We start from the raw sequence: 12,532 nt of genomic DNA, 5'->3' as shown, positions 1-12,532 counted from the left end.
GGCTGGTCTCTCGCTCATCAGGCACACATCAACACTATAAACACACAGTTTTTAGCTAGTGGCAGTCAATGCCAAAGGCCTGGCAGCATGCCACACCATCTCAAGGCACTCTCAGCAATAACTCAAATGTTTTTCTGTCAGAAAAACTTTTTCTGTACTAAGTTTTCAACACTTCAGCTTAGTGTGGGACCGAAGCAGAACGAGGGATAGGAAAAATTAATAATTTTACACTCCTGCTTTCAAAGCCCCCTTTCCTTTGGTAGCAGAGTTTCTTCTTTTCATTCTATTTAATTCTCAAACTCTCCCTCAACAAAATCTTCTCTGAAGCAAAGACCTAAAACTTATTAACACAGGAATCCAAATGAAAGACAATAGGTTAATTGTTACTTCTCCCACAAGTGTTTTAAAAAATGTTAATGTGGATTCAATCCTTAAACTAAGCAAAATTTAGAAAAAGTCTTCAAAGGAGTGTTCTCCAGACAAGGATGCCTGGATGTTGGATGGGAAGTAGGGAGTTCCCAGAGGCTAGATTGGATATTATGGAAGGATTACTAGAGTTTAACCAGGGAACTGTAAGAATTATGATCAGGCAGAGAACAAAGCAGTAGATCAAATCTAAAAGGGAGGCAACATAAATATGAAGAAATAAGATTTCAGGTTAGACGCCAGGAAGAAGGGGCCCAGGTTGGAAAGCAGAAGCATGAGACGAGAGTTCCAGGACCAGTGATTCAGGGGAGGTTGTGAACAATGCAGAGAGGGCCAGAAACCTGTTGTTACATCATGTTGGTTACGTGGGACAAGCTAGGTTAAAACACGAGTTCTTCAGCTTGTGGGAGGGGTGGTCTGAGAGAGAGAACAGTGATCCAAGGACAGCCTTCAAGAGGTCTGGAAAAACCCTGAACTCTTCTTTAAAATGTTGTGCAAGTTACATATGTATACATGTGCCATGCTGGTGCGCTGCACCCACTAACTCGTCATCTAGCATTAGGTATATCTCCCAATGCTATCCCTCCTCCCTCCCCCCTCCCCACCACAGTCCCCAGAGTATGATATTCCCCTTCCTGTGTCCATGTGATCTCATTGTTCAAGTCCCACCTATGAGTGAGAATATGCGGTGTTTGGTTTTTTGTTCTTGCGATAGTTTACTGAGAATGATGGTTTCCAATTTCATCCATGTCCCTACAAAGGATATGAACTCATCATTTTTTATGGCTGCATAGTATTCCATGGTGTATATGTGCCACATTTTCTTAATCCAGTCTATCATTGTTGGACATTTGGGTTGGTTCCAAGTCTTTGCTATTGTGAATAATGCCGCAATAAACATACGTGTGCATGTGTCTTTATAGCAGCATGATTTATAGTCCTTTGGGTATATACCCAGTAATGGGATGGCTGGGTCAAATGGTATTTCTAGTTCTAGATCCCTGAGGAATCGCCACACTGACTTCCACAATGGTTGAACTAGTTTACAGTCCCACCAACAGTGTAAAAGTGTTCCTATTTCTCCACATCCTCTCTAACCTGCACAATGTGCACATGTACCCTAAAACTTAAAGTATAATAAAAATAAATAAATAAATAAATAAAATAAAATTTAAAAAAAAGATAAAAATACAAAAAAATAAAAATAAAAAAAAATAAAATGTTGTGCAAGAAGAAAACTTGAAGCTTTGATTAAATTCTCAAAGCAATATGTCACCCTAGAATGATTAAATATAGCAGCCCAATGAAAAGCACCTTTGTGGGCCCTGTGGATCCCGTGGCAGTGGCGGTCATCTACTGTCAGTCATGTAGTTCAGCCTGGTTCCCACACTCTGATTCCATCTTCTTTAAGCACTTGCAGCAGGATTGGTAATCATTCGCATTCCTTTCTTCCAGTTAGTACCCCTAAAGGAGGAAAAAATGGTTTTGCTTAACATGGACTATTATGAAATGGCATCTCTCTCTCTGGTGACTCACAGGAATGAGGCGCCCTTCTCTGGAAGGGTAGGTTGCCCACAACAATATTGTCTTTGTTCTTCTAGATGAACAGCTAGTCCATCTCAGTCTCTTGCCTTATAGATCTCTCAGGTATGAGCCAAATGCCAGTCCACTAGATATCCTGGGCTCCAAGGGCCACATATGAAACTCTCCAAAATGCCTCTGTCCCTAGGATGATGGTTGAAAGGGGGATGGGAATGAAATGCACAGGATATTAATAGCTCTTTACAAAAATATTTTAAAATTTTATATTTCCCAGGCATATTAACTTCAAATATTTTGTGCTCTCAAGTGGATGCCAAGCCAAAGCCTCAAAGCCTGTAATTAGCTACCTTCTTTGCAAACCCTGCATTAATCATCTTATTTTGAGATGTGGGGAAAGTTGGAGTGTATTTTTGGGGGGCCCTGAATAAAACAAAGATAGAAATAGTTTGATTTCAGCAACTTCTTACTTATGAGCATGTTAAGGGATAGGAGGAGTATCCCATGGCTATTAACAGTTTCTACTGGGGACAAGCACCAACCTATCAAAGCACAAAATATAATATTTTGAGGAAATTGGTCCTGGAAGAACCACGGCCCCATCTGGTTCTTGGAAAAATAGGCACGCGTTTACTTTACACTTGAAAAGGAAGCTTTTCTGCTCTGAATTGTACTGTTTCAAGTTGATAAACCTGTTTCTGAAGGGCACATGTTGCTTTCTTTATTGGATGCTTATAGTGACACATTCCTGTTTGTGGGGGAGCTGCACAGGGTAGGCAGGGGAGGTGAAGACTCAGAGGAGAGACAGGCAGGAGGGGTTCCCAAATGTCTTGATATGAAAAATAGGAAACAGTTCCGTTTTGAAAACCTGTAAGTTAACCAGCAGTAGCAACAACGATGAACTGTCATGCAGAAGACTGGCTGAGGTTTGGGTTATAAAACAATATTTGCCATCAAGAGGGTTTTAGTATTCCAGTTTGCAGCAGGAGTGGCTTGTGGCCAGGCTCAGCCTTGCTAGAGAAGCTCAGAGGGTTTTCTTATAAGTCCCAAACTGTTTAAAAAACAGACTCAAACACAGTGATATCTCACTTATCCAGCCCCTTGCAAAACAGGTGTTCCACAGAAACACATTTCTAGATGATATTTAGGTTTATGTTATAATTTAATAAAGCTTGCAAAATAATTTTGTTCATTTGTTTTTCTTATTTCAGTCTGATCCTTATAACAACCCACGGAATACAGCATGGGAGGCTTTATTAATCTCACTGACTTGCCCACACAACAGAGGTAGCATAATTGGTTTTTGCCTTGCTCCCCATGGCTCTCAGACTTCTGACCCTAGGTATATCTCAGAAACTTTTTCAATATATTAAAGACAGGATAATTTGTGAAATCCTACTAGTATTCACTCCTAGGAAAAAGAAGACTGAAACCAGAATTGCGTTGAATATAATAAGGGTTTTAAGTATCTTTTTAATATTTTAAATATTTAAAATACCTTTAAATAGTGCCAAGTACTATTAGGTACTGTCAAAGAACAAAGGAAGATCCTGGACTTAAGGAATCTCTGGGATGAGGTCAATGTGGTGGCTGGGATGGTGCTGGGCCAGGGGGCAGGGAGTCTGGGAGGCAGGCCATTTCTAGAAGGGCCACGCAGGAAGGAAAGACAAAAGCGGGGGCTGGATGTGGGGCAGACATCAGCCTGAGAGGGTGGGCAGAGTATAATGGGGTCCTTAGCAAGACAACGCCTGAGCTGGGCAAGGCAAGGTGAGATTATGTGGAGAGCCACCCACTGCCACCATGTTAGCAGTTTCTTCATGTATGGGATCATCCTGTCCAGCCCAGTCTCAAAGAGACCATTCCCAGTGCTTCTGGGGTTTTAAGAAGGTAATAATGGAATGACAGGCATGACCCCTAATGGATGTTTTATTATCCTAAGTTTACCCAGGAATTTCTTATTTCCTATGACCCTGTTATCAAATTTCATCAGCTTTTGCAAAAATGAAATTTTTATCCTACTGGAATTTTTTGGAGATCTCACACTTTATAATATTTGCAATGCCCTTGTTAGGAAGTATGTAAATCCTATTCTATTAAGTTTTTAAAGTTGAAGCTCAGATAATCCATTGCCCAGGGTCTTCTGCTGAAAGGACGAAAGGAAGTACTGTATCAGACTCCAAAATCAGCATTATCCCAAAGCTAAATGTCTACTCAGAAGGAGAAATAGAAGCATCCTTTGACCACCAAAGGAAGTCCCTTCCTTCACCCTTGGTATATTTCTCCCACTAGTAAAGGGATCCATTTCTGCCTGCTCCTGAGGCTTCTTTCCAGCCTTGCCTTCTGTGCCTTTCCATGGCTGCAGGTTCTATTCTTGAATTAACTTGACTCAGTCAGTTCCAGGGTTGGCCAAAGGAGTACTCACCATTTGTTCTGGGTTCCCAGCTACTTCCTGCAGTTAATTCCTAGAGAAGTTGCGGCTTTGGGAGCCTGAGGTTCTTGTTTTTGATCCTGAGTCTATAATAGCACCTCACTCTTCATCATACCCTCCTAGCCCTTATAATCACCAGGAAATTTATCACTGTCCCAGTCTACACTGGAGGTTTCATTCTGGGCCCCCTTCTGAGAAGTTCTATAGTTTTTCCAGGTCTTTTCTTCAGCTTCTGCCTTTTCCTTCTCCAGTCAGTGGGGTTCCTCCCCCTAACCCAACCCAGTGGCTAGGGCTGAATATTGCCTGCAAGTCAGTCTGGCTTTCTAGGATCAGAGTATCATCTGGGGCCAGGATTCCTTGCTGCTGGGTCCTATTCATCTGCCGGACTCCTGCTCCATCATGTTGGTTCCCAGTGCCAACCATGTGCCTGAAAATTGACTGAAAACCACAATAATGTTTAGCCATGATGAGCCACCTCTCAGCTCTGCTGCTGTCAAGTCATCATCTGTTCACTGCCACCCTGGGCCTTCTGATAGCTCCTACCATACTGGACTACTTACAAATCCTGAGAGAAAACAATCTTTCTGGGTTATTTAAGCCATCTCTCAAGTATCTTCTTAAAAAGTAGAAAGACAGGATGTCCGTTCTAAGATGGCTGAATAGGAATAGCTCTCGTCTGCAGCTCCCAGCATGATCCATGCAGAAGATGAGTGATTTCTGCATTTCCAACTGAGGTACCTGGTTCATCTCATTGGGACTGGTTGGACAGTGGGTGCAGCCCATGGAGGGTGAGCCGAAGCAGGGCGGGGCATCGCCTCACCTGGGAAGCACAAGGGGTCAGGAGATTTCCCTTTCCTAGCCAAAGGAAGCCATGACAGACTGTACCTGGAAAAACGGGACACTCCCACCCAAATACTGCACTTTTCCCAAGGTCTTAACAACTGGTAGACCAGGAGATTCTCTTCTGTGCCTGGCTCGGCGGATCCCATGCCCACGGAGCCTTACTCACTGCTAGCACGGCAGTCTGAGATTGAACTGCAAGGCTGCAGCCTGGCAGGGGAAGGGGCGTCCACCATTGCTAAGGCTTGAGTAGCTCACAGTGTAAACAAAGAGGCCAGAAATCATGAACTGGGTGGGTGGAGCCCACTGCAGCTCAGCAAGGCCTACTGCCTCTACAGACTGCACCTCTGTGGGCACGGCATAGCTGAACAAAAGCCAGCAGACAACTTCTGCAGACTTAAACGTCCCTGTCTGACAGCTCTGAAGAGAGCACTGGTTCCCCAGTATGGCATTTGAGCTCTGAGAACAGACAGACTGCCTCCTCAAGTGGGTCCCTGACCCCCGTGTAGCCTAACTGGGAGATACCTCCCAGTAGGGGCCAACAGACACCTCATACAAGGCAGTGCCCCTCTGGGACGAAGATACCAGAGGAAGGATCAGGCAGCAATATTTGCTGTTCTGCAGCCTCTGCTGGTGATACCCAGGCAAACAGGGTCTGGGGTGGACCTCCAGCAAACTCTAACAGACCTGCAGCTGAGGGACCTGACTGTTAGAAGGAAAACTAACAAGCAGAAAGGAATAGCATCAACATCAAGAAAAAGGACATCTACACCAAAACCGCATCTGTAGGTCACCAACATCAAAGACCAAAAGTAGATAAACTAGAGCAGAAAAGCTGAAAATTCTGAAAACCAGAGCACCTCTTCTCCTTCAAAGGATCGCAGCTCCTTGCCAGCAACGGAACAAAGCTGGATGGAGAATGACTTTGACAAGTTGACAGAAGTAGGCTTTAGAAGGTTGGTAATAACAAACTTCTCTGAGCTAAAGGAGCATGTTCTAACCCATCACAAGGAAGCTAAAAACCTTAAAAAAAGGTTAGACAAATGGCAAACTAGAATAAACAGTGTAGAGAAGACCTTAAATGACCTGATGGAGCTGAAAACCATGGCATGAGAACTTTGTGAGGCATGCACAAGCTTCAATAGCTGATTAGAGCAAGTGGAAGAAAGGATATCAGTGATTGAAGATCAAATTAATGAAATAAAGTGATAAGACAAGATTAGAGAAAAAAAGTAAAAAGAACAAACAAAGCCTCCAAGAAATATGAGACTATGTGAAAAGACCAAATCTACATTTGATTGGTGCACTTGAAAGTGACAGGGAGCATGGAACCAAGTTGGAAATCACTCTTCAGGATATTATCCGGGAAAACTTCCCCAACCTAGCAAGGCAGGCCAGTATTCAAATTCAGCAAATAGAGAGAACACCACAAAGATACTCCTCGAGAAGAGCAACCCCAAGACACACAATAGTCAGATTCACCAAGATTGAAATGAAGGAAAAAACGTTAAGGGCAGCCAGAGAGAAAGGTTGAGTTACCCACAAAGGGAAGTCCATCAGACTAACAGAAGATCGCTCGGCAGAAACTCTACAAGCCAGAAGAGAGTAGGGGCCCATATTCAACATTATTAAAGAGAAGAATTTTCAACCCAGAATTTCATATCCAGCCAAACTAAGCTTCATAAGTGAAGGACAAATAAAATCCTTTACAGACAAACAAATGCTGAGAGATTTTGTCACCACAAGGCCTGCCTTACAAGAGCTCCTGAAGGAAGCACTAAACATAGAAAGAAACAACCAGTACCAGCCACTGCAGAAGCATGCCAAATTGTAAAGACCATAGATACTAGGAAGAAACTGCATCAATTAACAAGCAAAATAACCAGCTAACATCATAATGACAGGATCAAATTCACACATAACAATATTAACCTTAAAGGTAAATAGGCTAAATGCTCCAATTAAAAGACACAGACTGGGAAATTGGATAAAGAGTCAAGACGCTTCAGTGTGCTGTATTCAGGAAACCCATCTCATGTGCAGAGACACACACAGGCTCAAAATAAAGGGATGGAGGAAGATCTACCAAGCAAATGGAAAGAAAAAAAAAGGGGGTGGGGATGCAGTCCTAGTCACTGATAAAACAGACTTTAAACCAACAAAGATCAAAAGAGACAAAGAAGGCCATTACATAATGGTAAAGGGATCAATTCATGAAGAAGAACTACCCTAAATATATATGCACCCAATATGGGAGCACTCAAATTCATAAAGCAAGTCCTGAGAGACCTACAAAGAGACTTAGACTCCCACACAACAATAATGGGAGACTTTAACACCCTACTGTCAATATTAGACAGACGAATGACACAGAAGGTTAACAAGGATATCTAGAACTTGAACACAGCTCTGCACCAAGTGGACCTAAAAGACATCTACAGAACTCTCCAACCCAAATCAACAGAATATACATTCTTCTCAGCACCACATTGCACTTATTCTAAAATTGACCACATAATCAGAAGTAAAGCACTCCTCAGCAAATGTAAAAGAATGGAAATCACGACAAACTGTCTCTCAGACCACAGTGTAATCAAATTAGAACTCAGGACTAAGAAACTCACTCAAAACTGCACAATTACATGGAAAGTGAACAACATGCTCCTGAATGACTACTTGGTAAATAATGAAATGAAAGCAGGAATAAAGGTGTTCTTTGAAACCAATGAGAACAAAGACACAACATACCAGAATCTCTGGGACACATTTAAAGCAGTGTGTAGAGGGAAATTTATAGAACTAAATGCCCATAAGGGAAAGCAGGAAAGATCTAAAATCGACACCCTAACATCACAATTAAAAGACCTAGAGAAACAAGAGAAAACAAAGTCAAAAGCTAGCGGAAGGTAAGAAATAACTAAGATCAGAGCAGAATTGATGGAGATAGAGACATAAAAAACCCTTCAAAAAATCAATGAATCCAGGAGCTGGTTTTTTGAAAAGATCAACAAAATTGATAGACTGCTAGCAAGCCTAATAAAGAAGAAAAGAGAGAAGAATTAAATATACACAATAAAAAAAGATAGAGGGGATATCACCACTAATCCCACAGAAATACAAACTACCATCAGAGAATACTATAAACACCTCTATGCAAATAAACTAGAAAATCTAGAAGAAATGGATAAATTCCTGGACACATTGACCCTCCCAAGACTAAACCAGTAAGAAGTTGAATCTCTGAATAGACCAATAACAGGCTCTGAAATTGAGGAAATAATTAATAGCCTACCAACCAAAAAAAAAAAAAATCAGGCACAAGACAGATTAACAGTCAAATTCTACAAGAGGTATAAAGAGGAGATGGTACCATTCCTTCTGAAACTATTCCAATCAATAGAAAAAGAGGAACTCCTCCCTAACTCATTTTATGAAGCCAGCATCATCGTGACAGCAAAGCCTGGCAGAGACACAATAAAAAAACAGAATTTTAGACCAATATCCCTGATGAACATCGATACAAAAATCCTCAATAAAATACTGGAAAACCGAATCCAGCAGCACATCAAAAAGCTTATCCACCACGATCAAGTGGGATTCATCCCTGGGATGCAAGGCTGGTTCAACATATGCAAATCAATAAATGGAATCCATCACATAAACAGAACCAATGACAAAAACCACATGATTATCTCAATAGATACAGAAAAGGTCTTTGACAAAATTCAACAGTCCTTCATGCTAAAAACTCTCAATAAACTAGGTATTGATGGAACGTATCTCAAAATAATAAGAGCTATTTATGACAAACCCACAGCCAATAGCATACTGAATGGGCAGAAACTGGAAGCATTCCCTTTGAAAACCGGCACAAGACAAGGATGCCCTCTCTCACCACTCCTATTCAACATAGTGTTGGAAGGGCATAGTGTTGGCCAGGGCAATCAGGCAAGAGAAAGAAATAAAGGGTATTTAATTAGGAAAAGAGGAAGTCAAAATGTCCCTGTTTGCAGATGACATGATTTTATATGTAGGAAACCCCATCGTCTCACCCCAAAATCTCCTTAAGCTGATAAGCAACTTCAGCAAAGTCTTAGGATACAAAATCAATGTGCAAAAATCACAAGCATTCCTATACACCAATAACAGACAAAGAGGGAGCCAAATCATGAGTGAACTCCCATTCACAATTGCTACAAAGAGAATAAAATACCTGGGAATCCAACTTACAAGGGATGTGAAGGACCTCTTCAAGGAGAACTACAAACCACTGCTCAATGAAATAAAAGAGGACACAAACAAATGGAAGAACATTCCATGCTCATGGATAGGAAGAATAAATATCATGTAAATGGCCATACAGCCCAAGGTAATTTATAGATTCAATGCCATCCCCATCAAACTACCACTGACTTTCTTCACAGAATTGGAAAAAACTACTTTGAAGTCATATGGAACCAAAAAAGAGCCCACATAGCCAAGACAATCCTAAGTAAAAAGAACAAAGCTGGAGGCATCACGCTACCTGACTTCAAACTATACTACAAGGCTACAGTAACCAAAACAGCATGGTACTGGTACCAAAACCGATATATAGATCAATGGAACAGAACACAGGCCTCAGAAATAACAGCACACATCTACAACCATCTGATCTTTGAAAAATTTGACAAAAACAAGAAATGGGGAAAGGATTCCCTATTTAATAAATGGTGCTGAGAAAAACTGGCTAGCCATATGTAGAAAGCTGGAACTAGATCCCTTCCTTACACCTTATACAAAAATTAATTCAAGATGGATTAAAGACTTAAATATTAGACCTAAATCCATAAAAACTCTAGAAGAAAACCTAGGCAATACCATTCAGGACATAGACATGGGCAAAGACTTCATGACTAAAACACCAGAAGCAATGGCAACAAAAGCCAAAATAGACAAATGGGATCTAATTTAACTAAAGAGCTTCTGCACAGCAAAAGAAACTACCATCAGAGTGAACAGGCAACCTGCAGAATGGGAGAAAATTTTTGCAATCTACCCATCTGACAAAGGGCTAATATCCAGAGTCTACAAAGAACTCAAACAAATTTACAAGAAATAAACAAACAACCCCATCAAAAAATGGACAAAGGATACGAACAGACACTTCTCAAGAGAAGACATTTATGCAGCCAACGGACACATGAAAAAATGCTCATCATCACTAGCCATCAGAGAAATGCAAATCAAAACCACAGTGAGATACCATCTCATGCCAGTTAGAATGGCGATTGTTGAAAAGTCAGGAAACAACAGATGCTGGAGAGGATGTGGAGAAATAGGAATGCTTTTACACTGTTGGTGGGAGTGTAAATTATTTCAACCATTGTGGAAGACAGTGTGGCAATTCCTCAAGGATCTAGAACCAGAAATACCATTTGACCCAGCAATCTTATTACTGGGTATATACCCAAAGGATCATAAATCATGCTACTGTAAACACACAGGCACACATATGTTTATTGTGGCACTTTTCACAATAGCAAAGACTTGGAACCAACTCAAATGTCCATCAATGATAGACTGGATTAACAAAATGTGGCACATATACACCATGGAATACTATGCAGCCATAGAAAAGGATGAGTTCAGGTCCTTTGCAGGGACATGGATGAAGATGGAAACCATCATTCTCAGCAAACTATCACAAGGACAGAAAACCAAACGCTGCATGTTCTCATTCATAGGTGGGAAGTGAACAATGAGAACACTTGGACACAGGGCAGGGAACATCACACACTGGGGCCTGTTGGGGGGGTGGGGGCTAGGGGAGGGATAGCATTAGGAGAAATACCTAATGTAAATGATAGTTGATGGGTGCAACAAACCAACATGGCACATGTATACCTATGTAACAAACCTGCACATTGTGCACATGTGCACAATAAAAAAAGTAGAAATATGTGCACAATAAAAAAAGTAGAAAGACAGGAAAATGTTAAATAGTGTCATTTTAGTGTTAATTAACATATCAGATTATCTTTCAGTGGAAAAATACAGGCAGCATGAAAGTGTCATTAAAAAGTTGAGTCTGTTGAGTTTGTGTTGGGGGTAAAAAGAAATCTGAAAAGGTGAAAAATTGCAAGTACAGATTAGCTTTTTTCAATTTTGCCAACACTGGCATGAGGCTGTTAGAATCCTGCCTAACAAATGTATGAAACCGTAAAAATATTTTTCTTGTCGTTTAACTTGGTTCTGGAAATTCTAAAGGGAGACTTTCAAATAAAGTACAATTAATCACTCCAAATTCAGTCATTTTGAGACACTTTGTTTATGGAATAATTGAATAATTATATGATAGTTTTAATGCAAGTTTTTGATACATATTTCTGTACCCCAAACTGAAAACTACTTCAGAAAAAGGATAATGTCATGAAGTTTTGCATCTTGAAAACTTTTGAATTGAATAAAACAATTTTATGTTGAAAAATAGAAGATTTTTGTTTTCTGGTTCTATTCTGTACTTTGTTTTTTAGTTTTTCCCTTCCCTTCTCTTTCCTCTATCCATTTTTTAGCTCCTTGCTCATATTTTTAATCAACTTATAGCACCTAGTTCTGTGATTTGAACATGGTAGGTGCTGAACAGTGTTTGTTAAATTGAATTTAAGTCAACATCACCACATATGGGCCCATTTTACCTACAATTTTAGGGCAAGGTTGACTTTTTGTCTTTCTGTTGAGTGATGAAAGCAATTTGGCAGGAGCTAGCAACATTTCATTCCCTGGAATCACTTTTATTATTTATATACTATTTGTAGTACAAACATGTTTCCAGGAACTTAAGCGACTAGAATGTAGTTTTCTACTTAAATTCAATTCCTCTATTTAGGAAACTTCTATCATATAGAGTTTGGCAAAATTCAGAAACTGGTAAGAAAAAAATGACTGCAACTATTCTTGGGATAGAAGAGAACAGAGATGAGAAATATTCATTAAATCCCTTCACTCTTACCAGACCCATAACTGTTTCCAGAACCCATTCAATCTAATTTTGTGTCTTGCACCATTTTATTTTGGGCTTACTGAACTTCACTGCCACAGGAGGGGGAATGGGTTTGGCAACACAGTTCAGACTATTCTTTTTTCCTCTTTCTTATCCCATCTTCCTCCTAAATGGTTTGGGTCCTGGCAAAACCAAAAAGTGTTTTTCTCTAGTGCTTTTAATTTTTTTGTGTGTTTAATTTTTAACTAAGTGTGCATTTCAAAGAGAATGTAACCCAGCTGTTTTTTATTCTTTTAAACAACAAAATGGTAATTTGT

General features: G+C 40.3%; 1 long non-coding RNA gene across 1 annotated transcript in view; it reads right to left on the bottom strand.

The window, feature by feature from the left end:
• Positions 1 to 12,532, bottom strand: part of LOC134808570 (uncharacterized) — a 68,979-nt gene that overhangs the window by 48,896 nt on the left and 7,551 nt on the right. Inside the window, exon 2 of the long non-coding RNA XR_010151832.1 lies at positions 1,741 to 1,890. This is a non-coding gene — a long non-coding RNA (uncharacterized LOC134808570). The remainder of the gene's footprint in view (positions 1 to 1,740; positions 1,891 to 12,532) is intronic.

The sequence above is a fragment of the Pan troglodytes genome, chromosome 1, assembly GCF_028858775.2.
Source record: "Pan troglodytes isolate AG18354 chromosome 1, NHGRI_mPanTro3-v2.0_pri, whole genome shotgun sequence".
Classification (NCBI taxonomy): Eukaryota; Metazoa; Chordata; class Mammalia; order Primates; family Hominidae; genus Pan; species Pan troglodytes.
The sequence above is the reverse complement of the archived record's forward strand: the minus strand, read 5'-3'. Positions and strand labels throughout refer to the sequence as shown.